This window comes from Halyomorpha halys, unplaced genomic scaffold (assembly GCF_000696795.3).
Source record: "Halyomorpha halys isolate HHAL.00 unplaced genomic scaffold, Hhal_1.1 Scaffold27.1, whole genome shotgun sequence".
Lineage (NCBI taxonomy): Eukaryota > Metazoa > Arthropoda > Insecta > Hemiptera > Pentatomidae > Halyomorpha > Halyomorpha halys.
In genome coordinates this window covers 896,460-923,541 of record NW_027115109.1, presented here as the reverse complement: position 1 = coordinate 923,541, position 27,082 = coordinate 896,460, and the positions used below count along the sequence as shown (strand labels likewise).

The window sequence follows — 27,082 nt, the reverse complement described above, 5'->3', positions numbered from 1 at the left end:
CGTTTGTCAAGATGTAGTCCAAGATAACGAATCTGTTCTGCAGGGGTAAGAGCCACATTATTAAAGTATACTGTAGGGCAGTCGGCAGGTTTACGACAGGGATTTGTTATCTTAAATATAAATTCACACCTCACATCAAAATTTAAAAAAAATGTTTTACAGGCTATAATTGATATAATAAAGAATGTTGTGACTTAATAAGGATACCATTTGATATATTTAGTATTGAAATAACTTATTTAATAATGCCAATATTTCGAGTAGAATTTCCAGCCTTCATCAGGGCTAAAAACAAAGAACAAGATAACAACCAATGAATACAAAAATTAAAAAAAGAAAGTATAAACAGAATGACATAAAGTAAATAATTGCTCAGAATGAAATTAATAAAATTAAAGTAATGAAAGAAGTGGAAAATAAAATGAATATATGGGTAATTGAATAAGTAAGTAAAAATAACATAATTAAGGTAATAAAATAAAAATTTAAAAAAATTGAGTAACAATCGTTATTACTGTTATGTTTTCTATTCACTTCTCTTGTCTAACTTAACTTCATATTTTGTTTCTTTATATAATATAATGAGTTCATATTTCATTAATTACATATATTTTCTTTCAATCAAGTTTATTTTTTCTTTCCACAATTTTAATTATTAATAAATGCAAATATTCATATTCCTTTGCAGTACATAACTTCAATTTTTTAATTGATTTCTTTAATTATGTTATTTTTACTTACTCATTCAATTATCTAATTCATTTTATTTTCCACTTCTTTCATTAATTTGATTTTATTAATTTCATTCTGTACAATTATTTACTTTATGTCATTCTGTTTATACTTTCCTTTTTAATTTTTGTATTCATTGGTTGTTATCTTGTTCTTTGTTTTTAGCTCTGATGAAGGCTGGAAATTCTGGCCGAAACGTTGGCACTATTAAATAAGTTATTTCAACTTCTTTGTGTTATATTTTCACCGCACCTCCCAACCATCTTCTCTTAATATAATTTATCCACGTTTAGCTATCTCTCATCATCATTATAAACTTGGAAATTATTTATTTTGTAATATTATATTCTGTCTCACTCAAGAATAGAGATTACACAGACAAAAAAGTAGTAGGTGTACAAAAGTATCAGTGGAGGAGGTGCAGTCAGTGGAATAATAATCAGGATTGACTTAATGTGGATTTTCCGCCAATCATAAGGAGGAAATCCACGCGCAATCATCTCTGATGAAGGCCTAAAACTTAGCCCGGAACGTACGGACAAATACACTAAGTTTTACTTATTCATTATTATGCTGCTGACCCTTTCCTCCTGACCATCTTCCCACATTGGCACGGTCAACAATAAACAGGTCATATTACAATTTGGGAACTTCAAACATGATTTGAGGAAAAAAACAGGAGTCCTCATTACACTTCTCTCTAAACCATGTAACTGGTATTGATAGCCAATGGAAGCTGGGCTAGGGCACTTTAGAAGAGAAGTATAATAGACCATACCCATAACTCAAGAAGTAGTTATCAATATCACATAGATGGTACACACATAGCTGGTACACTGCCACTTCAACCTTTGGAGAGGGTTGTAGTGATATTCCAAAGGAATTGAATAGTGAGAAAGTTTCTGATGAAATCTATGAGAATTTTGGAGATATGGAATTGAGTTTTAGTACCCCACCAACTATCGAATTTCTTCCGTTTCCCATCCTTATTAAGTCATTGTAACGACTCATTATTGCTACCTCTGAGAAGCTTTTAAGATTATGACATTGGGAACGTCTATAATAGAACTGTCATTTTTTATTTATCATATAACGCAGTTTCTTATTGTATTGTGTCATTTTGTAGAATAATGGTAAAAAAAACGCATATACTTTAAATAAACACTAGTTTTAAAGAGACGAGCTATTTCTTAAATTTAAATTTGGTATACAAATTTTTTATTGTGAGCAAATTACTTTTTTTTTTAGCAATACAGTTAAAAACTTTTATATAGATTGGCAGATAGAGAATAGCAAAGACAAAGACATATTCGGAAAGCGGCCAACATCTCATTCGAAAAGCACTATGATTGACGGAACCCAGAAACTTACTACGTCAGCTTTGTAAAGGGCAATCAATACGCAATCAACGCGTACACTCTTCGTCCAACAGGAACCTAATCTCTCGTTGGGTGGGAACTGTAACGAAGACAGGCAACAAGAGCCTCCTGTCAACCAACTCCCAAAGCGATCTGTTCCCAAATCAAACTATTGCCCGTCAACTGGTGGTGGTTATGTCGCAGCCATAACCGTTATTGCAAGAGTTGGTCCCATCACTCCCCAAACCCCCTGAATTTATCTTTTTCGGTACCCTTTAGCAAAAATGAAAAACTCACATCTCTGACATAATCCGAGACCAGTAAAAGCTTAGAATACATAAATATGTAAGCGTACACTAGCTGTAATATATTACTTCAATCGAACCGTCATTGTGTTGCAAAAATCCCCAACTAGATTTCTTAACTTACCGGAGATCTGGAAAGAATTTTATGAAATTTTTCTTTTCTTACAAATTTCTGTAAAACTAACCACCCTAAACTGCGTAAGGCAATTAATTTTCGTTTTCATTAAGATTTCAGGAAGTGTTCAACTTATTGAAAGGATCACTTTACATCCAACCACTTCACCCGTAATGGCGTCTCAAGCCCGATTGGCCAAAATGAATATAAATATCCCAGTTTATTCCTGATTCCGACAAAGCATGGTACTCAGGACCATGCAATGGTTTATTTTTTCAACTTTCACCCAGAACTTCATCGGTAAGGACCTTTTTATGCTCAGGTGAAATCGAGTTCAAAGCCATGCAAATGCATTGTCCAACGACCTTATTGCAGATCATACAGGAGAAATACTTAGTAGACAACTTTTTATAGTTTACTCTAAATTATTTTTTTTTTTTAATTGATAGATTTATTTATTGATAGATATTACAATCTGCCACACAGTAGACAACTATATCTTATGTTATTTTCACGCTCTCAGCAGCTACTTGAGAGACAAGCGACTCTCTTCCTCTATTTTTTTACCCACTCGTAACGTTTCCTCTTAAAATACTTAGTCATTCTTGTGACGTATTTTTAATTCGGAGTTTGGCCGTTCTCGGCGCAGAATACCACTTGGCGGTTAGATTTCAAACTAATATGTTCGTTTTATTCACTTTTTTCCCTATCTTTATTTTACCACCCCTTCTCTTCTCAATTTTCCTTACCCCCATTATTAGTTATGTTTACCATATATTATTATTGTTGTTTTCCAAATATATTTTTTTTTTTTTTTTTTTCTATTCATTTCTTTTGTTAAACTTTACTTACATTTGTCCTCTTTATCAATTATTATGGTTAGATATATTTTCTTTCTATATTTTAATTTTTAAATTATTAATAACTAATATATTCATATTTCTTTGCATTATAAAACTTCATTTTTATTTTATTTTCTTAATTATGTTATTTTACCTACTTATTCAATTACCTATGTATACATTTTATTTTCCACTTCTCTCATCACTTTATTTTATTAATTCCATTCTGTAAAATTATGCACTTTATGTTATTCTGTTTATATTTTATTTTTTATTTTCTATATTCATTGGTTGTTATCTTGTTCTGTTCTTAGCCCTGATGAAGGCTAGAATTCTAGCCGAATCGTTGGCACGATTAAATAAGTTACATAAACTTATTTGTGTTTTATTTTGACCGCACCCCCAACCATCTTCTCCTCGTATAAGGTATCCATGGTCAACTATCTCTCATAATTATGACTTCCTTCCTCCCTGCTTTTTCGGTGAATACATAATCCCAATCGAAGAATTGGGTTTACATTTCCTGGCTGAAGAGAAAGACCTCTTACTAAACGATTCATCTCTTCAAGCTCCGTGTTAGACCACTTTAAAACTCCTAAAGTATAGGTCAGTACTGGATTATCCCATGCATTTATTGCTTTAATTAAATTAAAATTATTATTATAACTACTATATAAATGCTATATTCATACAACTGATAGGGATGGGATATCGATATTTTGTCTCCGATATCCGATATTACTATAAAAACAAAAACCTCTCCATAAAATTGTCACCATAAATTTAAATGATATATCGACATTTTGATTAACTAATATCGGAATATTGTTACTTAACTTCGAAATCGATATTCATAAGAACGTGGAATATCGAAAGAGGTATGAAGTTATTAAAACAAAATATCGAATTATCATTACTAATCTTTGCATCGAATTTTCTTTTCATTTTTGAAAAAATATCGATATGTCGATAAAATAATATTGGAATATCGTTAAAAAACTAAGAATTTCAACCATGGCAATTGATAAGAATTATTGAAACAAAATATCGAAAATTCATTTTTAACCTTTCCATAAAATTTTTCAGTATTTTTAAACAGAATATCTATATTGCGATAAAATAATATACGAAAATCGTTACCAAACATTGTTATCCATATTAATAAGAATGTCAATAAAATATTAATAATTTGTTGGATTATGGCTACTAAAGTTTGATATCTATAAGAAACAGAATTATTGGAATGTTTTTATGTTGAGGATGTCGATATTTGAATTATATGTAATTTGGTAATATTCATAATTTAAATTGGAGAATATTGGAATATTGAAGTTTTTTTTTTACATTTTTGTTTTCTGAAAACAATTTATACAGTTATATTTTTGTTCAAATTTGTTATGTTATGGTGTTGCTTTGCTTTAGCGTTATTAAGAATGTTTTATAAGTTATGATTAGGTATGACATAAAATAAGGTCTTCCTACGATATGCTATAGTATCATTTTATAATAATTATAGCTTTAATTTGTTAAATTTTCAATTTCGATATTTTGGTGCCTATATAATATCGATATCGATACTTTGCATCCGATATCCCATCCCTAACAACTGGTACTAATATCCAAGAGTAAAGCACATTTCACTATATCTTCCTCATAATAATTTGAAATTGGACATCCGTAACATTGGCTAATTTTAGGGAAATAGACCAACGCTAGAGTAGAGAGGAACTTTACAATGACAGGCTGCGTAACGTCACGTCGCATATATCATTGCTGAACAAGTGTTGGCTAGCGAACCTATCACACATCCTTTACACTTCTGTGAAGTATGACGTCAATCGATTCTACTAGAGGCGGGCGTAATTTCGTCAATGGTGCTTTCGGTAAAGGGTCATTTGCAAATAACAAACATTTTGACGAACCAGGTATATAATAAAATCATTATTCAAAAATGTGAAACCTACTTTTACATGAGGGTACAGAAGAAATATAGGAGAGAAAATCAGAATGCTCTCTTTTTTTTTTTTTTTTTTATTTATCCCAATTATTTGTATTTATAGTTACATATATTTATGTATAAGTTTATTAGTATTAGTATTTATACATATTCACTAAATAAACAATGATCAAGATTTCCCTTGTGGATGCTCCTTGGATCAAAAGAAATAGACAATTGCATCGGGAATTACAAATGGATCGATACATCAAAAAACGGTTCATGAAGGTCGATTCCCATTTACCGACAGTTCAAGGAGAAGTGACCTAGAACTTGGGAAACCCAACCTCAACCCGAAGACTGAAGCCCAGGCTGCAGCAGAACTTCCTGTCATAAATTTTATATTTATTAATTCTATTATTCACACTACTTCTATTTCATTTTTTTTCCTACCTTCATCTTTTTTTTCAAATTAAGTTTTTTTAATCTAATTCCTCTCGAATCCAATCCTTACAGTCCAAAACCCTTCGTAAAATCCTTAATGCTCCTTACTTTGCCACAAATCAAATCATCCATCAGGACCTCAATGTCCCCCATGTTGCCGATTTGGCCAGAACCAGATACCAATCCTTGCATAATAAACTTCCCAACCACCCAAACCAACTCGTTTCTAACCTGGCTTCTCCTTCACTACCTAATAATCCTCCTTTGCGTCTGAAAAGAAGATGGCCTCGAGATCTTCTCCTTTAGAAATGTTTTTGGTGTCCTATCAATGGGTAGATTCTCCACATGTTTTTATCATGTCATAATATCACTTACAGCAAGTTTACTGGATGTGTATATATGTATACAGTTGATTTACCTATTAGAGGGTAATTGTTGTTTTTTTAGGTCTACAAAAGTGGTTATTTTTGTTATTAATTTCACTTTTGTCTTTTATTAAAGAGCTTTATTTTCATCTATTTATTTTATATATTTTTTTAAATTATAATGTTGTATATTGTTAGGGGTGCCTTTTGTACGAGACTCTACCCCCTATAATCAATTGTTAAAATAAAAAAAAAAATAAAAAAAAAATGTAACTGTTATATTAATCATGTAAGGCCCACCAGGCCGATCTGCCATTAAATAAATAAATAATCAAGATTTCCCTTCTAACATTGCTTTAAATGTATTTTTTTTTTCAAATCATGTAATATTTACAAAGGAATATCTGCTTCTAGAATGTTTTGAATAAATATATAAAATGATGACAATATTTTACGAGACACATTTGTAATTTTCTTCAATATAAGATTTACCGTCTCACTGAGAAGTTTCACTACGTTATCACACTATCATATTGAACTTGGATTGATGAACATATACCTTCAATTACAAATGGATAAAGTGACTCAAAAATTAACAATTCAGTGGTAAGATCCAATTAATAGACTATCCAGATAGGATTAGAGGAGGCAGACTAAAGGTGGTCTCCAATGAGAGCGGCTGACAGTGATAAGTTGTACACGTGTCCAACAGCAGATGTGCTCCAAACCAGATGCACCTCTTTCTACTCCTTCAAATGTCAGCGGAGGTCGAGCAACGCTGGCGGATTTTCTCTTTGTTAACTGTTAGCGTTTATTTTGAAACGTAAGGATGGAAGTTGCTGGCAAAGAGAAGCAAGTCGTAATGCTAATCACTTCCATACATGTTTGAAAGTTAGATGTCTAGGAGTTATAGTACAAGAGCTCAAGAGGAGAAAGAAGGCAGTTATTTCACCCCAATTTTTAATTACTTTAATGGAAACTATATATAATTACTAGTCAAAATTATAGGTAGGGGGGATAAAAAATGGCGGCTTTTTCAAAACGTTAAAAATAATTAATTTTTTATTAATTATGATGGAGCTCTATATCATTACAACTACCAACAACAATAGAAAATCTAAGAGATCATCATTTAAAGTAGAGTAAATTTGCTAAAATGTAAGCTCTAATAGAGCTATTTAAGTTCAATAGTTCTCGAGATATAGCTTTTTAACAAGCAACATTTCATAAAAATGTTGTATGGAACGTACTGAAATATCAGTAGTTAGTTAATTTATTTTGAGAAATCTATATATCAGGAACTATGTGACGTACAGATGTCTATTAGCACTCAAATTAAAGCTAGTTTTATGAGCTATAAAGTAGTTTATGACGTTTATTTTCATAGTAGTAGTTTACATGAAATTTGGTAAAATAAATTGATTTATAGTTGTTTGGACAAATTTTCGTTAGCCAAATTTATATTCATATACGAATATCATAAAAACTCATATGTGCGTCCTATGGGTCTAGAGATATATTTTTTTCAAAAATCCAACATTTTATACGAACAACTAGAAATTAACAGTTTGTGAATTTATTTTGTCAAATGTCATAAAAACTACTACTCCTATAGTAGAAAATAAAAATATGTTAAAGAGGATAAAAAAATATATATTTACACAAATGTACAAAAACAAAAGTGTCTATAAATATTTGACTGATGCGAATCAATGTTTATGAGTTCTTGGGCTTGATCAATCCTACATCCAAAGTTGTAGGCTTTTATTTGAACCGAGAAAGATAAGATACTCCATTTAAGAATATAAAAAAATAAACATAGCAGCAATCAAGTGGAAATTTGTAAAATTCAGTTGTATATGTAGAAATATATGAAAATGTGAATATGAGAAAACATTTGACATTCATGGCAGCCAATATCTAATCTTGGAGTACGTCAATTGATTATTTTGTATTATTAATTTATGATGTAACATATCCAGTTAGAACTTTTTGGCATTACGAAGAGAATAAAAACCATGATAAAATGCAACAAAACTCTAGACAGCAAAGTTTGTAAAAACAACTTTTTCGATATAGCTTAGAATATCTTATCTTATGATTAGTGCAATTATCTGAAACGAACCATTTCATTTTTACTTTCATTTACCTGTGTATGGAATATATAAGGGGTATTCGTGATGTTGTGTTAAATGTAAAATGTTTTACCATGTTAAATGTTATAAGTATAGAATTGTGAGCAGCCCTGTTTAAAGAGTTCTTAGCGGATTTTTTGAGCAACTTGTTTTATAACCTTTCCTTCCAAAACTTCATGTTATTGTTTAATTCTAAGTTTTTACTAATGTAATTTATAACAACATGCCTCAATTGAATGAAAAGTGGAAGTTATGTAAAAGTTTGGCTACTGATTGTCTTGTTGATCTTCTAATTTGTGAAGACTAATTGACAATTGTCACTACATTATTATTGTTATCATGCATTGCTCTATTAGTTATAAAAACATCCAAAACTATACTAACACAATCAAAACACAAACTACAAGTAAGTAACCTAACACGACAACAAATAAAATGGTGAGCTCAGCTGGTCTGTTGCGTGACGTCATTCTCCATTTAACAGACCTATTAACAGATTCTCAACCATGTTACATGTTTATATCGTTTTAACATGGTAAAAGAAGGTAATATTTCTCCATTTAACATTAGTTTTTCCATTTAACACGCTTTAACATGTTAAACTAAAGATCTTGAATACCCCTATACTAAGGAGAAAATTTTGAATTCGACGGAAATACTCGTTTTGAGCTCTACCTAGTCGAAACCAAGTTTTTCAAAATAGTCTGCATGTTTGTATGTGAACGGTCTAACTAAAAAACGAAAAGTCGTACGAAACTAAAATCACATATTATGCGACCTGATAGCAACTTTTTCGAAAAAAATCTACCGGAATTGTCACGTTGTATGACCGATTTTTTTTTTTACATTTTTTCCGATTTTCTGAAAAACGGCTGTCACGATTCTTTATTAAACTCACGTGTCAATGCACAATCAAGTGATCTTTAGTATCAGCCAGGTCTTATCCTCATTGAAATAGTTTAACAGAGCTTAAATGATTAATTAAAAAAAAAATTCTCTTAAGTACCTTTAATTTTGTTTAGTTAAAATAAATAACCAATTCTCATTGCTAGAAATAATAAGCAATGGATAAATAAAAAATATTAAAGACCTTAGTAAATATCTAAAGGAGAAAATAGAGATCGATTCCTTTCATATATTTACGGTTCTTTATGTTAAGTTAAACTGCTGTATTCTAGGCAAGAAAAAAAATGGTATTCAAGGTTCAAAAGGTTTCCTCAAGGAATCTTAAAATATCGATTTTTATAGCTAAAGAAAATAAAAATTTATTCGAAATTAGCCTTCTCTGGTCGTTGATTTTTTTACAAAATCACAAATATAGTAGTACATAACTCTAACACGATTTTACTAATTCACACAAAACTTAGGCACCACCACCACTTGAAGGAAGTAAGTAAAGTTTGTATGATGCGCGCACGGCGCCAGATTCTTTTCTTGACAACTGGACTAGGAGCGACACGTTACTTTAATGAAAACTGTGTATAATTACTAGTCAAAACTGATGAGTCTGCCTAGTATAGGTAGGGGGAATAAACAATGGCGGCTGTTTCAAAACCTTAAAAAAAAATTTTTTTATCCGGAGCTCTATATATAAAATTACCAACATTAGAAAATCAAAAGGAACATTATTTAAAGAAGAGTAAATTTGCTGAAATATTAGCCCTAATACAGCTACTACAGAAGTACCTAGTATGAATACAGACATTTACCAGAAATACTTAGCGCACTTGATCAGCCTCCACTGGCTCAGTACCAGTGACGCGGTAAGAGGGATGCGCTGGGATCTTAAAGAACCCTGCTCTATCCCTTGCACGTGGGGGATAGAGTGAGCTCAAAGATATTCAGGTCGATAGTGTTAATATTGTATATAAGAGTGCAAACGAGACTTTTGATTATTTTTTACTTTATTTATTTATTTTTATTTTTTTTTTTAAAATGTGAATAGTTTGGTTATGTTCCTTTTCTTTATACTTCTGTTTGTATTTAATTAGAGAGATTTTATTTATTTGTATTCATATTTTATTTTAGTATGAATGTGATCAGTCATTACTATTACCTATTGCCCAATAACGTTGTGGCAGATTGTAATGTCTACCAATAAATAAAGTTGTAAGCTGAAAGAAATACTAAGCAATATAGCAATAAATCATAATAAACTGCAATATTATACTCTTACAAATGATAAAATTAATTCTGAACATGGTTTCATCAATGCATGAAACATTAACAAACTGCGTAGAATAGCTCATTCATTCATGACGCGACAGAGAGGTATTTCCTTCAGACTCCAAGATCAACTAAGCGATGATAATTGGTTCTTTATTGTTTATACGGTTTTATATAACAATTATTACTCTCCGTTACGCCTTAGTTTCTATATTTGTTAAGAATACATAGCGTTATATTACTACTTCATCACGTTAACCAGCTTTTTAATAAATTAATAATTAATATTTATCAGAAAATATTCACAAACTTTTATTTCTTGCTATGTGATAATATTCACTTTTTTAAACCTACCTTAAAAAAGGATTTGCTGTTTATCGTGTGCTAGGTAGTTTTCAAGATATTTAGCTATGAATAATAAAATTGTTTTTTTGAAAACGAAAGATAAAACTCCGGTGTTCTAACCTGGAATAATTGAATAACTACTTTTCAAGAACATTTACTGTTCTATAATTTTGATAAAAATTATTTTATTTAATATTTGAAAACGACTTTGACAGGAGTGCAAAGAAAATAAATAAAGAAAACGGAAACTTTTAATAGCTTTTTATTTCTGGACATAAGAAACTCAGTAAAAAAAAAAAAAAGTGAAATATTTTCATTGTAAATGATTTTTAAATATACATGGCACTAGATATCGTATTCCGGAAACATAGTACAAGAGCCCATGAGGAGAAAAGTTACTTCACCCCAATTTTGGATTACTTTAATGAAAACTATGTATAATTTTTTTTTTTTTATTTTATTTATTTATTGATATTTACAACTGTATAAAAAAATACAACCAGTAAGTTTGATCATAATGACATAATGATATGATACAGGATGTAGAGAAACTACCAAGTAGTAGAACTATAAAAACAGTTTACAATAGAAGGTCACGAGGCCATCTTCTTTTCAGGCGCCTCGGAGGATTGCCAGGAATGGAAGAGGAAGCAAGGTTAGAAACAATGTATAATTAGTAGTCAAAATCGATGAGTCTGCCAAGTATATGTAGGGGGAACAAAAAATGGCAACTTTTTAGAAACGTTAAAAATAATTAATTTTTCATTCGGAGCTCTATATCATTAAAACTACCAACAACAATAGAAAATCTAAGAGAGCATCATTTAAAGTAGAGTAAATTTGCTAAACTGTAAGCTTTAATACAGCTATTTACGTTCAAATATTCTTGAGATATAGCTTTTTAAAAAGCAACATTTCATAAAAATGTTGTATAGAAGGCACTAAAAGATCAGTAGTTAGTGAATTTATTTTGAAAAATCTATATCTCAAAAACCATTTGACGTACAGATGTCTGTTAGCACTCAAATTGTCTTATGCGTCTTAGGGATATAGATATATTTTTTCAAAAATCAAACATTTTATACGAACAACTTGAAATTAACATTTTGTAAATTTATTTTGTCAAATATCATAAAAACTAATACTCCTACAAAGATAAACGTTATAAACTATTTTATAATAAATTTAACTAGGTTTAATTTGGTTGCTGACAGACATCTGTACATCTTATGGTTTCTGAAATAAATTTTTTCAAAACTCAAACTTATTGTCCGAACAACTATAAATCAACTATCAATTATTTTAGGAAATATCATGAAAACTACTATTGCTTCGAAGGTAAAGGTCATAAACTACTTTATATTACGTTAAGCTTTAATTTGAGTGCTAATAGACATCTATACTTCACATGGTTCCTGAAATATAGATTTCTCAAAATAAATTAACTAACTATTAATTTTTCAGTAGATTTTTTAAGAAATGTTGCTTTTTAAAAAGCTATATCTCGAGAACTATTGGACATAAATAGCTCTATTAGGGCTTATATTTCAGAAAAGTTACTCTCATTTAAATAATGTTCTTTTAGATTTTCAAATGTTGTTGGTAGTTTTTAAGATATAGAGCTCCGAATGAAAAACTAATTATTTTTAACGTTTTTAAAAACTATTAAGTCTAGGAAAAAAGCGCTAGGATATCTTGGAGTACTGATTTGCCAGTGATAGCGTGTTAAGAGCAGTAATTTGTGTTATATTATTTTCTAATATTTAATTAGTATTCGTATCATATTGTTTTACTTTTTTTTAGATTTGTAATGTTTCCTTATTATTATCTTTCTATTTTTAGTAATTAAAAATTTTCTTCTTGACCTGAGGCAGATTTTATCTATAATGAATAAACAAAAATATTGTATAAATGAAAACAAAAATGTTTATAAGTATTGTTTGTATTGTATAAGTATTTGTAATTTTCCAATATGATTAATTATAATGCTTCATAGACTTAGTCAATGTTAAACTTACTTTTTAAACTTGCTCGTCTGAAACAGAAATCTAACGAATTTTAATAAGCAAATGTCAATTGTGGTTGTGTCACTGTTGTCAATTCTCATTACTATTCAAAATTACGTAAAATCTGGAAAGGACACTTTTCCTTTCTGGAAGAAAACTTATCCCCCTGACCTGGGTCATTCCGTTTTTCCTTGTTCACATCAATAAGAATAAAGAACTGGGGCAATGAGGAAACCTCCACGTGATCAAATCTTGCATCACTTCGATTAAATCACAAAATATCGATCATTAAACATTTGAAGACGTTCAAGGTAAATATTGAGACGTTCCATAAAAAAGGGGAATACAAAATATTAAAAGGTAGTGGTTACGTATAAAAATGGTGGGTTCTCTTCAGTATTAAAAACGATGGATATAAATTCTTCTTTAGCCACTTCCTAGCCGTTTCTGACATGCGGGGAGGGTGAGGATTTTATCCCACTGATTACAATCTTATTCTATCCACGATGGGAAGGTCAAGTTTTCTTTTTATGGGGCCGGGACGAAATAACATTCAACCCGCTCAGACCAGAATCGAATCGGCGCCGCAACAGACTAAAGAATGTTAAAGCGACGCCTCTACTCCCTCGGATACAGTCTGATTAATAGCGGTTTTCGTATAGATACCAAATGAATGCATACCTCTAAACCAAGTGTATACAGCTTTTTTGGTTGTTTTTTTGCGGGATTCGTTTTTAATTATTACATATCAACGTAAATAAAAGTATATAACAACAAAAACTTATTCTGGTTTTATTCCATAAATGTGACTAGAGATTATATTATTTTATCATTATGTTATTTTTTTCATACATATAGGTTGATTATGTTCATTTTGTTTATCCTTCTGTTTGTATATATTATAAGAGAGATTTTTTTTTTTCATTAATTTATTTATTTGTATTCTTATTTTATTTTAGCATGAATGTGATCATTATCATCACTGTTACCTATTGCCTACAACTGTGTGGCAGATTATAATATCTATCAATAAATAAAAATTATTTAAAAAAATATATATATTCTATAAAATTTCATAGCACCTTTTATTCAATTGGTCATTTTCAAACGGTTTCATCTTCACCTCAGCCTACACATTAAAATCAATTTTCAAACATTCAACTCATGTATTTGTAAGATTTATTTCAAAATTCTGCTTGTTATCGGTTGTTTATTAACTAAGGGGACTTTTTCTTGTGGCTTTGATAACAAAAAAACATATAAATTAATATTTTACAAAATATTTATTTTCAAAAAAATTTATAATACTGTTATAAGTCAAGAAGTTTTTCATTCATATTTGGGCAAAATTTATTATTTCTTCAACTAAGATTAAAATTGAGTTGTTTTTTTAAATCACATTTACCCTTCGTCGTAAACCTTCGTCTTGCCCTACAGTATCTTTTAATAATACCCCACTCATTCCTGTTGAACAGATCCGTTCCTTAGGACTAAATCTGGACAAACGACTGACATGGAATCCTCATACAAGACCGAAAAGATAGGAAACTGCTCGTCGATTCCGACTATTACAGCACATACTAGAGAAACGGTCCAAACTTCCAATCCATTACAAAAGACTGATCTGAATGACGATTATAAGGCCTATCTGGACATACGGAATTGAGCTATGGGGCTCCACTAAACCATCTAATTCCTCTCGAATCCAATCCTTACAGGCCAAAATCCTTCGTATAATCCTTACTTTGTGACAAATCAAATCATCCATCAGGACCTTAATGTCCCCTATGTTGCCGATTTGGCCAAGACTAGATACCAACCCTTCCATAATAAACTTCCCAACCACCCAAACCAACTCGTTTCTAACCTGGCTTCTCCTTCACTACCTAATAATCCTCCTAGGCGTCAGAAAAGAAGATGGCCTGGAGATCTTCTCCTTTATTAATGTTTTTGGAGTTATATCAATGGGTAGATTCTCCACATGTTTTTATCATGTCATAATATCACTTACAGCAAATTTACTTGATGCGTATATATGTATACAGTTGTAAATAACAATAAATATATTATTAAAAAAAAAATTCTTTTTTAATCTCCGTAAACAACTATGTGAAATTATTACTTTTTATCATTGTTAACCATATTTCATTTTTAACAACTAACTTTACTATAGGACTTCTATTGGTTTTTAATATATTCTATTAGATTCCAGGATAACTGTTTTTTTGTTTTAAATGGAGGTGCAGTTTCTCATTTGTTCAATTTATAAAAGAGCTCGGAACTTAATATATTAACTATAAATATATTTACAACAATGTATTACAAAGTGTTATGGGTAGATAAGCAGCTGATGCCAGAATGCCGAGCAGGCCTGCTGCAGAGCCCACGTGCCCCACGCATCGTTATTTCTCCTTTTTTCTCTTCTTCACACTCCTTCAGTGTGTTATGGGCTAATGGGCAAAATAGTCCCCAGCAGAAACTACAAACTACCTTAAAATCTTAGAATGAATATAAATTGGATAAAAACCATTTTAAAAAAATACACAAATTAATCCGAAATTCATTTAAAATCCCAACACTAGCAATCAAAATATATTCATAATTGAATTGCAATTGAATGAAAGTGAAAATTAATCAATCTTAACTGTTTTCCACGGTGGGTATTTCCTATTACAGGGTACTAATAGACCAAGAACACAGGGAGAAAAAAGTTGATTCGGCTCAATTTTTAATTACTTTAATAAAACTACGTGTTTATACTATATGACTATACTAGTCAAAATCGATGACGCTGCCAACTATAGTTAGAGGAGAATAAAAAATGGCGGCTGTTTCAAAACGTCAAAAAAAATTAATTTTTCCTATAAAACACACCTATAACACTCCCAACCATCTTCTTATATAAATCCACGGTCAACTAAACTCCCCGTCAAAAGTAACTTAACACTGATATATTTGAATTTTACAAAAATGTCTGTTTTTTTTTTTCATAATAAAGAAAGGTTCTGAAGTCTATAATAAACATTTTTATGCTGGATATAAACAAGTTTCATTAGAATAAATTATAATATTTCTCCCAAAAAACAAAACAGTAAGAGAACATACTTTTTAAAATTTTCCTTTTTCACGATTTTTTTTTTTTAATTATTTATTTAATGTAATTTACAACTGTACAAAATAATATAATAGGTAAATATGTAGTATGTTTCATATACACTTGAAAATCTTGGGAAGGAACCACCCATTGGTGGTACTTTAAACATTAATTTAAATTAGAAGGTCCCGTGGCCATCTTCTTTTCAGACGCCTCGGAGGATTATCAGTGATTGTTAAGGATGAAAGGTTAAAAGAATTAATGGGTTTAGAATCAATGTTTAAAGAGTTTGGAATAAAGAGACGCATATCTATTTTGGGTCAAACCTGCATCGAATGGGATGTTAAGGTCTCTATGAATGAGTTTATTTGTGACGTAATAAGGAGCATCAAGGATTTTGGATTGTAACGATTGGATGCGGGAAGAATTTGATGGTTTGGTCGAGTCCTAGAGCTCAATTCCATATGTCTAAATTGGTCTGATTATTATAGTGTATACTAATTTTACAATTTTAACTTTTAAATTACAATTTACATTTAATACGGCGTAGTGCCCCCTGTCACTTCAATGACTGCTGCTTCCACTCCTCTTGGCAAACTTGTAAAAAGATTTTGAAGAAAATCTTGGGATATATTAAGGGTATTCATTATGTTTTGTTGAATGTAAAATGTTTTACCATGTTAAATGTTGTAAGTAGCTCTATTGAAAGTCATGTTAAATGGTAAATGCATGAGAGCTCCTAGCGGATTTGCTCAGCAGCTTGTTTTGTAACCTTTCCTACTAAAACTTCATGTTATCGTTTACTTTTAAGTTTTGATTAAAATAATTTATTATAACATGCTTAAATTGAGTGAAAAGTGGAAGTTGTGTAAAAGTTTGACTACTAGAGTGTCTTGTTGATATTCTAACTTGTGAATCAAGATGAGCTAATCGACAATTGTCATAACATTATTATTATTGTTGTCATCCATTGCTTTATTAGATTTAAAAACATCTAAAACAATACTAACACATTCCAAACAAAAACCACGAGCAACTAACCAAACACGACAAAACGGTGACGAGCTCAGCTAGCCTGTTGCAAAAGGTCATTCTCCATTTAACAGGCCTAGTAACAGACTCTCAACCATGTTATATGTTATATCGTTTTAACATGTTAAAAGAATGAAATATTTCTCCATTTAGCATGCGTTTTTCCATTTAACACGTTTAACATGTTAAACTAAAGATCATGAATACCCTCTACCTCAATACAGCTGCCTTTAGCATTTCCAGGGTAGGAGGAGGAGGTGAATAATCTCGTGACCAAACCTTTCTTTTGAAATAATACTAAACGTACTAGATTCAGCCTTGTGAGGACGGGCATTATCATGCATGAGCAACGATTCAGAGACTATGAACGGCAAAAAAGGCAGTACATGATCTTGAAAAATCATTTCTATATACCACAAAGCATTCAAGGCACCTCCTTGGATTAGCAAAAACTTGGTTCGTGTCTCCCATGATATACAATACCAGAACATGATAGAACCCCCCCTCCTCAAATGGCTCAGTTTCTAACTTGGAGCACTGACCATTCTCCAGTCCTTCTTCAAACTCTTTCACGTTCATCTGGTTTGTTATGTGTCACTCTCGTCTCATGAGAGAATAAAACTTTTTCCTTTCCTCCACAATCGAAGATAGTTCCCTTGCAAATCTCAATATATTTACTACGGCGTGAAGAGGACCTTTTCGGGGCCATCTTTAGCTGAGTCAAACCACTCTCAGTCATCTAATGACCGTTGACTCCGAGATTGATATCCCTCGAACAACAGCGATCAAGTTTTAAATGGAAGAATCTGTAGAATTACGCTTCCGAAGTGCTTTAATTTTAATGAAGCGGTCATCTATGGGATTAGTAATCCTGGTATCTCCCTGACGTATGTTACCACGAATGACTATCAGTCTCCCTGTACCTTTTTATTGTCCTTGAAACGGAAGAATAGTGAATCCCAAGGTGATTAGCGATGTTAATTTGCCTTCTTCAGAGAGAGCGATGATTCTGAGAGAAAGGCGAGAACAAATTTGAGGCTTTCGTGACAAACATGGACTGAAAGGAAATTTGAATTGAATAAAAAAAATTCCATCGTTTGTAGGAAAACAGTGAATAACAATGCTCTGTCTAATAATACCTAGTGTCTCCCATTTAACAAATAATAAAACTATAAATATAAACAAAGTATGGATTAATACCGAAACCAAGAAAATCTCGAGAATTATGGGAGTTGCAATACTTTTGACGGGGAGTTTATTAACTCATCATTATAAATAGAACACCATTTAAAGTAGAATAAATTTACTAAAATACTAGCTCTAATACACTTCTTAACGTTTAATTGTTCTCAGAAAACAGTTTTTCAAAAAGTAACATTTTTTTTTCAATCAAAAAACTAATATTTTGAGAAATATCCTGAAAAATGCTATCCTTACGAATGACGTGCTGATGTATATTAGCTCACAATCGAGCAGTAGTAACAGAAGGAATAGTAGTAGTTTCCATAATATTCCTCAAAATATTAGTTTTTCGATATTTGGAAAAAAAAGTTTCTTTTTGAAAAATTAAATCTTTTTTATCTAGTAAATTTGATGTAAAATCAAAATGGAGTGATAGAGGCATGTAGAGAAACTACATACCTAAGACCGGGTAAGACATTAAAGGATTAGGGAGGAGCTTAAAATACTTGCGCTAAAATCAACCCTAGAAAAAGACAACTTAAGTAGTTCGTCAAATAAGCGAGATCCGGAAACAGAGAAAGACGATGGAAGCTCGACACACAGGCAAGAGACCACACACAAGGCTTAGAATTTTATATTATATTAAGAGTATGTCCAAAGGAATGTAGAAAAAGCACTCTAACAAATGAAGCAACACTGCGAGGACCGTGAGGTTTCGCAGCATTGGATCAAGGCAAATACATGTTAGATACTGCACAAGGAGGAAAATAGAGAAGTAGAGCAGAAATCAACTCCTGTTTTAAAAATGTACAGTATTTAGTTATAGTATCACATTTTACAGTATCATTAGTGACTGGAATCAAAATAAATGACAGTTTTATTATTTTTGGAAGCATGAGAAATAATCATGGCAGTATTTGTAAAACCGAATTATGGAGAAAATTCTTCAAAATTTGATTTGCCGAATGCGGGTGATTAGTGTAGAAGAGTAGAAAATAAAACGTTTATCCGATCATTAAACTAACTAAATTGAACAATAATATTTAACAAAAAACCGAACCATGGTGGTGAGAAGGGATCTATCGAATCCGAAGAACTTCTAGAAAGAAATAACGGCAGATGATAACTGAAGAAAAAATGTGCAAGCAGTTAATTAAGTGAAGAAATGTCTTTAATTTGCAAGCCGTTTCAACAAGTGACAGATTAAAACCCGAAAAGGAAGCTTGAGATTTGAGAACCTAGTTCAAACTGCGAAAGTTTGCCACATTGAAAACCCCTTATTGAGAGCTATTAAGAGAAGTCAGTTTTCCAAAGCTTTGGGAATGTTCAGGAAAAGGACAAATTTCAGAGAATACTCCCCATGCCCTCGGTAAGTTGAGGAATTCTGGATATTGCTTCCCCCGATAAGCAACGTCCCACTGTGGTTGGACTTCACCCCACCAGTTAAAGCCCAGGGAAAGTTCCAATTCCTTTAGGTGATAATTTGTGTGATAGATGGGATTGAATTATCAGCTCCACCCCTTTACCAACGCCAACTTATTCAATGAGACAGAGGAGATGAATGGATGGGTAGGGGTAGAAAGGGGGGAGGTGGGGGAAAGCTAGTGCGTAGGTTAGTTAAGCCAATGCTGTTGAGGTAGGCACGTGGCTGAACCTAATCGATATAGCCACGTGCTCAAATTAATCACTCCCCTCTCCACCTCCTCATTACGTAATACTTTCATTTACCTTTCCCCTCGGATCACTTTAACTTAGTTCTCCTCACTGCTAACCATTTGCGGAGACCATTAACTCCTTTGTAAGGTAGTCCAGAGAAGGAAGCACTTTCAAAACGCAAATGGTCTGGTAGTTTCAATTTTTCGATATAAGAGTTAAGAATCAAAATTGATTACTCTGTCAAGGATGGTAAGGGGGGTGGGATAAAATATGACGGAGGGACAAAATGAATTGTAAAATAAAATTACTTGTTATTTTCTGTTGGTTAATAGTGCAATTTTTGCCTAGACTATGCAAAATTTGAGTAAATGGAATATACAAAATGTACATTAAAAAGTAAATATTAAAAATTTAAGTCCCCAAAAATTTTCGCTCATTTTTCATAAGCAGCTCCATATCCTTAACCTACAACACTAAGAAACAGCATATAAATTTTCTAAAACAGCTCTAATAGACCTTTTTAAGGTATAAAAATTCAATAATTCTCCCGTTAGTTTTTCAAAAATCGAAATTTTGCGAATTAATTTTGGCGAATATGAAGGAAATTGCTCCTTGTACTACTCCTTAATTGAGAGCTAATTGAAATCTGTACTTCATAGACCTAGTATTTTTTTTTTCATGATATGTGCCAAAATAAATACACAGAGTATTAATTTTTAGCTATTTGAATAAGAATATTACTTTTTAAAAAACTGTATCTCGAGAAATATTGATCACACTCAGACCAGCTCAATTAGGACTAATTTAATAACATATTAATTCTACTAAAAATTAAAAATTAATTTTCTGCTACGTTTTGAAATTGCAGCTATTTTTTATTCACCCCAAGTATGGTTGGCAGAGTCATCAATTTTGACTACTAACTATATATACTTTGCATTACAGTAACCAAAAATTGGGGTGAAATAATTGGTTCTTCCCTCCCCGGTACGACTTTAAGCTCAAGAAAAACCCGAGAATTTTAGTCAATAGTTCATTCCAAACTCAATGCCGTACCTAACGCACGAAAAATATGCCATTTTTAAAGTTGAGTAAATTTGAAAAAAATTGAAGAGCTTTTCTTGAGATTTGTACGTTCCGTAGCCCTCGAGATACACTTTCACCAAATACCTCCCTGTTATTTTTAATCATTAATATTTTAATTTATTTAGGAAAATATCATGGAAAGATACTTCTAGGAAGGTTATCATAAACTTCATTAAACTGAAACGTAACAATTTTTTTTTTCAGAACAAATTAGCGTATATACCTCAAATAGTTCCTAACTATAATAAATATAATAAAATATGAATTGAAATATAAAAGAATAAATAACAATTGCGAATATAGTAAAATATATATACATAGTACCCAATATGGTCGCCCCCATTTACAATATATTAATACAAAAAAACATGCATATAAAAATTAAAATAGAATAAGTAAGTATATTAAGTTAAAAGTTAAAAATAATAAATAAATATATTAAGCTAAAAGAAAAAGTAATAAATAAGCTAACAAAAAAAAAAAATGTATGGATATAGAAAGAGTCTAAAATTAAACCTCAAGTATTTATAATACCTGATTCTGAACATCTCATACCAACAGTCTATTTAGATTATTTTTTATTCGTCAGCAAGGAGTTACCTTGAGAAAAGATTCAGGTAGGCTCACAACTGATTGGTTCAATCAGTTGCGAGCCTACCTTCTACGCCACAACCCCTGATGAAGACCTGAAACTCAGGTCGAAACGTAGGCATAAAATAAATAAATATGGTTTTGTTTATTTATGTTGATCTTTGCTGATCGCACCCCCCCCCCCCCCGACAATCTTCTCCAATCATTAATCTACGGTCAACTATCTACACCTCATTATAAAATATGAATTTTTTCTCAAGGTAACTCCTTGCTGACGAATAAAAAATAATCTAAATAGACTGTTCGTATGAGATGTTCAGAATCAGGTATTAAAAATACTTGAGGTTTTATTTTAGACTCTTTCTATATCCACACATTTTTTTTTGTTACCTTATTTATTATTTTTTCTTTTGGCTTAATATATTTATTTATTATTTTTAACTTTTAACTTAATTATTATTTTAACTTAAATACTTACTTATTCTATTTTAATTTTTTATAAGCATGTTTTTTTTTTTTTAAATTAATATATTGTAAATGGAGGCGACCATATTGGGTAGTATGTATATATATTTTACTATATTTGCAATGGTTATTTATTCTTTTATATTTTAACATAAATTTATTTCTATGAGTGAGGGAAAAAAAAAAAGAGAGAAAATTTTGTAGAATTGAAACATTGGAAAAATTAAACATATTTAAAGAACGATAAAAAGCTAGAAATTTGTAAGAGAAGAAATAAAAAAAATAAATCATGCATAATTCTTGCACACAATGTAGATATTTTTATAATGCGACAATTTAAAAAAAGAATATGCTGTGACTATATAATTAATAGGATTATACAAAAATGTGCTTAACTACTTATAAGTATGCTGAGTATGAGGTAACCCTATGAAGTTGGGTAGCACATTTTTTTTTAATTAAGTGTTTTTCTCTCTTCAAATAAAAAATGATAAATCAATGACACTCAATCTACATACTTTTCAAACTAATATTGATAAATGTACACACGATAAAAAAAATTATACACTTTAATAGAAGTATATTTGTTTTTGATTAGAATACTTTTTTTGAATCATGGAATTTCTCGGAGCAAGTTTTCAAGAATGTGGATATTTAATTTGAGCTGATTAATATTTATTATAATATCATAAAATGATAATATTATAAGAGGAACCTCATTTCTCCCAACTATCAAATTATTAATAACAGAAAATATTTCTATTGGTGCACTTGTTACTGGAAAGTACAGCATAAATTATTTTTAAATTTACAACATAAGTTCATTAAGTGCATCAGGGATGGCTTCAGCATTTGTGGAGGCTAAAGAAAACTTATTTTCAAACATGGAGCATATCATGTTAGATACTTCATAGAATTGTCAACAATCTTGCAATGACGTCATAGGATTCTACTCGTATTACATACCCACTTTGTATTCCCGTTTAATTTCAATCGAATTCCATAGCAGCTAAATATATTATGACCATTATTAATGAATTAAATAGGCGGTCAAATTTGAAGGTCCGATTTTTTTTATTTAACCATGGATTTGAAAGTATCTTTTCCAAAAAATAATAAATTTTTTGGATCCTTCCTAGATAGTAAAAAACATTACTTTAATAAAAAAAAAAAATGACGTATAGTCACAGTAAAATAGGCCAATTTTGACTACATTTAAGTGTAGCAAAGCCTGAAAATCGTGCAGCCAATAGTTCCACTCCATCTCAAAGTTTTCTACAACCACAATCGATTAATTCTAGCCACTCCGCGTCATTCCAAAACAATCCACACAGAATTTCACACTCACGATCGCTCCACGAACCATAGCCTGGAGAGGACAGTTGGAGAAGAATGAACAGTGGTTGCCTATAAGCTAATAATATTTTTTGAGTTTTGCATTTATGTCTTACAAAATTTGACCTAGCTAAATAGTATATACAAAAGCCTGTGGAAGGCAGCTATTTTACCCCAATTTTCGAATTTATAAGTGTAAACTATGCATAGTTGGGAGTTAATTTTTACAAGTCAGCAATAACCCTAGTTTCATATGAGTAAAAAACCAAGAGGTATGGAATAACTGCATTTTTGAGTTTTTTAAACCCGAGTTCGAATGCGGCTTGGCAGAAAATTGTTTTCTACCCATTCTAGTGGGTTCTGGAGCCCTCCTGGCGTCCACCCAGCCTCCTAAATTGAGTACCCTTAATTGGGTAAAAATCAGGTGGTCCAGCGTGATTCTGATTTAATCACCTCCATGCACAACCGTTGGTCTAGTAACAGTACTTCCTTACAAAGTACTGAACCCCAGACCCTTCATGGGTTGTAGCGGTACAGATTTATTAATTTTAAATTGAGTTTTTAAAAATACACCACTAATGCCTGTTGAACAGATTCAATACTTAGGACTCCATCTTGACAAGAGACTTACTTGGAATCCACACACAAGACTGAAACGACAAGAAACTGCTCGTAGATTCCGATTGCTACAACACTTATTGACAAACGCTTTAAACTTCCCATTCACTACAAAAATTAGTATACACTACAATAATCAGACCAATTTGGACATATGGAATTGAGCTCTGGGGCTCCACCAAACCATCAAATTCTTCCTATATTAGTAAAATCCTTGATGCTCCTTATTACGTCACAAATAAAACTCATTCACAAAGACCTTAACAACCCATTCGTTGCAGATTTGACCCAAAACAGATATGCGTCTTTTCATTCCAAACTTCTTAACCATCCTAACCCATTGATTCTTAATCTTTCATCCTTAACAATCCCTGATAATCCTCCGAGGCGTCTGAAAAGAAGATGGCCACGGGACCTAATTTAAATTAATGTTTGAAGTACCACCAATGGGTGGTTCCTTCCCAAGATTTTCAAGTGTATATGAAACATACTACATATTGTATTATTTTGTACAGTTGTAAATTACATCAAATAAATAATTTAAAAAAAAAAAGAGTTTTTAAAATTGAATTTTGTAAAGCGTCTGCACTAGCTTGGCAGACAGGTTTCTTTTGTATCAGTACTAAATCTAGTTTCATATAAGTCAAAAACTAAGAGGTATAAAAAAACTGCATTTTTTGAATTTTTAAATTGGAATTTTGGAACGTGTCTGCACAACGTGCGGCACATCACTAGCTTGCCAGACAGGTTTCTTTTGCGGCAGTACTAACCCCAGTTTCACATTTTTCATTTCAAGAACCAAGAGGTATGAAATAATTTTAAAAATGAGATTTTTGTTACGTTTTGGAGCGGTTGCCATTTTCAAACTCCCCTAACCTGGATTAGCAGACTCATCAATTTTGACTCCCAAATTTATGTAGTTTACATTAATGAATTCGAGAATTGGGGTGAATTAACCTTTCTTTTCCTCTTGGGCTCTTGTACTTAAACGTATCGTGAAGTCGCATTTCCAATGAAGATCTAGATCAGGCATTCAACCATCATCAATCACAACTTATTAATTACATATTTTTCCGATTTTTTAAATGAGCAACTTTCCGAGAAAAAAATACATAAAAAATAAGTTACTAACCTTAAAGATGACCTGGCCCACAAAAACAAACACCCTGTTTCCACAACAATCAAATAAAACACAGCCAATCTGAAACAAAAAAAAATTTAAGAATGTTTGTTTTAACTAAATAATTTATATAAAATAATTATATAAATAATTTAAATAAACATCTTTACAGAAAGTATGCACAAACATCAGAATATCTGTTTACATAATTCCTAAGAAATAATTACCTAGAATTAGTACGTTAAAATGTAAAATTACTTTACATTGTCAATACATGAGACAGGGGCTAAATAGAATTTTAAATAATATCAACTCTGAAATTTTCATTACAGCTGAAAAAATTTAATTTCTAATGAATAAAAATTATTATATTCTCCATAGTTAAATTTTAAATTTGTCTGAATAACAACATTTAACCTATAGATATAATACAAACTACCACAATGAAATGTAATAAGTAATGGAGTTCTATGTATTCATTCATGGAATATATAGACTAAAAGCAGAAAAAAATTAAATGATAACAATAAAAGAAGAGAGAAAAACTTTATTCAAAAACAACAAAGTTGTGCTACCCAACTTAATTGACACTAACTAGAGAGCATACTTATTCAAATCTAATTACAAGTTTTTTTAGATTAAACAATATGTAGGAATAACAAGGAAACAATATATAAAATAGTATATGCCTTTTTTTTTTTTTTTTCATATTTTCTCTTTCAACCCAATGTAACTTTCCTCCTAACAAAATACAAATAATATACATTTTAAATAAATAAGAATATAAACACGTAATATATATGTCATATAATTAATAAAAATAGTTGATAAAAGTAGTTGATATATATATATACTACAAAAACAAATAGATATAAAAATAAGTAATAAATATATGTAAAAAATATATAAAATTAAGTTTAAGTATAAAGAAAATCAGGTTTAATTATTTGTATTTATAGAAATAATATGTTAAATGTTATATGTTATATTTACTGATATATGAATTGACTAATTTAAATTAGTTGTCACTGATTAAATTAATTTTTTCGTAACTACAAAAAGTAATTTATAACACTACAACAGCAAATTTGAAAGGTTATTCATGATACAAAAATTGTTGGCTGTGTATATTACATGAGGAGATGGTCAGGGGTACGGTCAGTAAAGAATACAAATAAATAAAACTTGCCGACGTTTCGGCCTTTATCAGGGATGAAAAAAAAAACAAGAAAACAATCATAATATATTGAACAAAAAAATTAAAAATGTGATACATTAAAAATATCAGAAAAAAAAATCAAGGAGTGTTGTTATATTAATAATGAAAAAAATGAAATTAACATAATGAGAATGCAACATTAAAATAAATACGAAAAATTAACAAAATAAAGAAGAGATACAAAATTCAAAAGGGTGAGCAGTCAATGCTAAAATTATCAGAAAAGACAAAATATTAAAATAAAAAACTCTGCTACCTAGAAAGGGAGTTGTGGAATTGACAAAAACAATTTATCATGATAAAAAATAATAATAATTTGGCCAGTTTAAAAATAGCCGTCACTAATGGCGAAGACAGTGGAAACAAAGTTAATATAAATTTTTTCTTAAATATTGTAAAGTCAAATTGAAAGATAATAATGAGTTATTCATTTCGAATCAATATTTTATTTCGAAAAAAGATAGTCATTGATGTCATAAAATGAAGAAATAATAATTTATATATTTAGTTTAAATGAATCACCGAAATTAAAATTTTTTATTTTAAGTAATTTTTTTTTTTTATGAATCTTTGTAATTTCTGTATCAACGTTTCGAGGCACTTCAGAATGAACCATCTGAAACATCTTATAAAATATACAAATTGCTTTTTATTATATAAAATGTTTGATAGTTTTTTGTTTTAATTTTCACCTTTCTAGTAGATAAATAGTCTCTTTATCCATCTAATAATTTGTCATAAATTAATTGTTTTATAATGTAGATAAGCTGGAAATTTTATTTTCACTATCACAGTGAATTCTTACCCCAAACTTAAATCTCTTTAAACCCCCTCTCCATTGACTACAGTTGTAATGTTATTACAATATATATATATATATATACAATATATATTAGGATCTTGCCTTGTTGTTTATTATTAATTTATTTTATTTT

General features: G+C 30.6%; 1 protein-coding gene across 1 annotated transcript in view; it reads right to left on the bottom strand.

Annotated features, from left to right (window-relative positions):
• The window catches only part of Mef2 (myocyte enhancer factor 2), a 364,222-nt gene that overhangs the window by 182,485 nt on the left and 154,655 nt on the right, over window positions 1–27,082 (bottom strand). The window contains exon 5 of the mRNA XM_067052185.1: window positions 24,941–25,009. The gene's annotated coding sequence lies outside the window, so the exon portion shown is untranslated. The remainder of the gene's footprint in view (window positions 1–24,940; window positions 25,010–27,082) is intronic.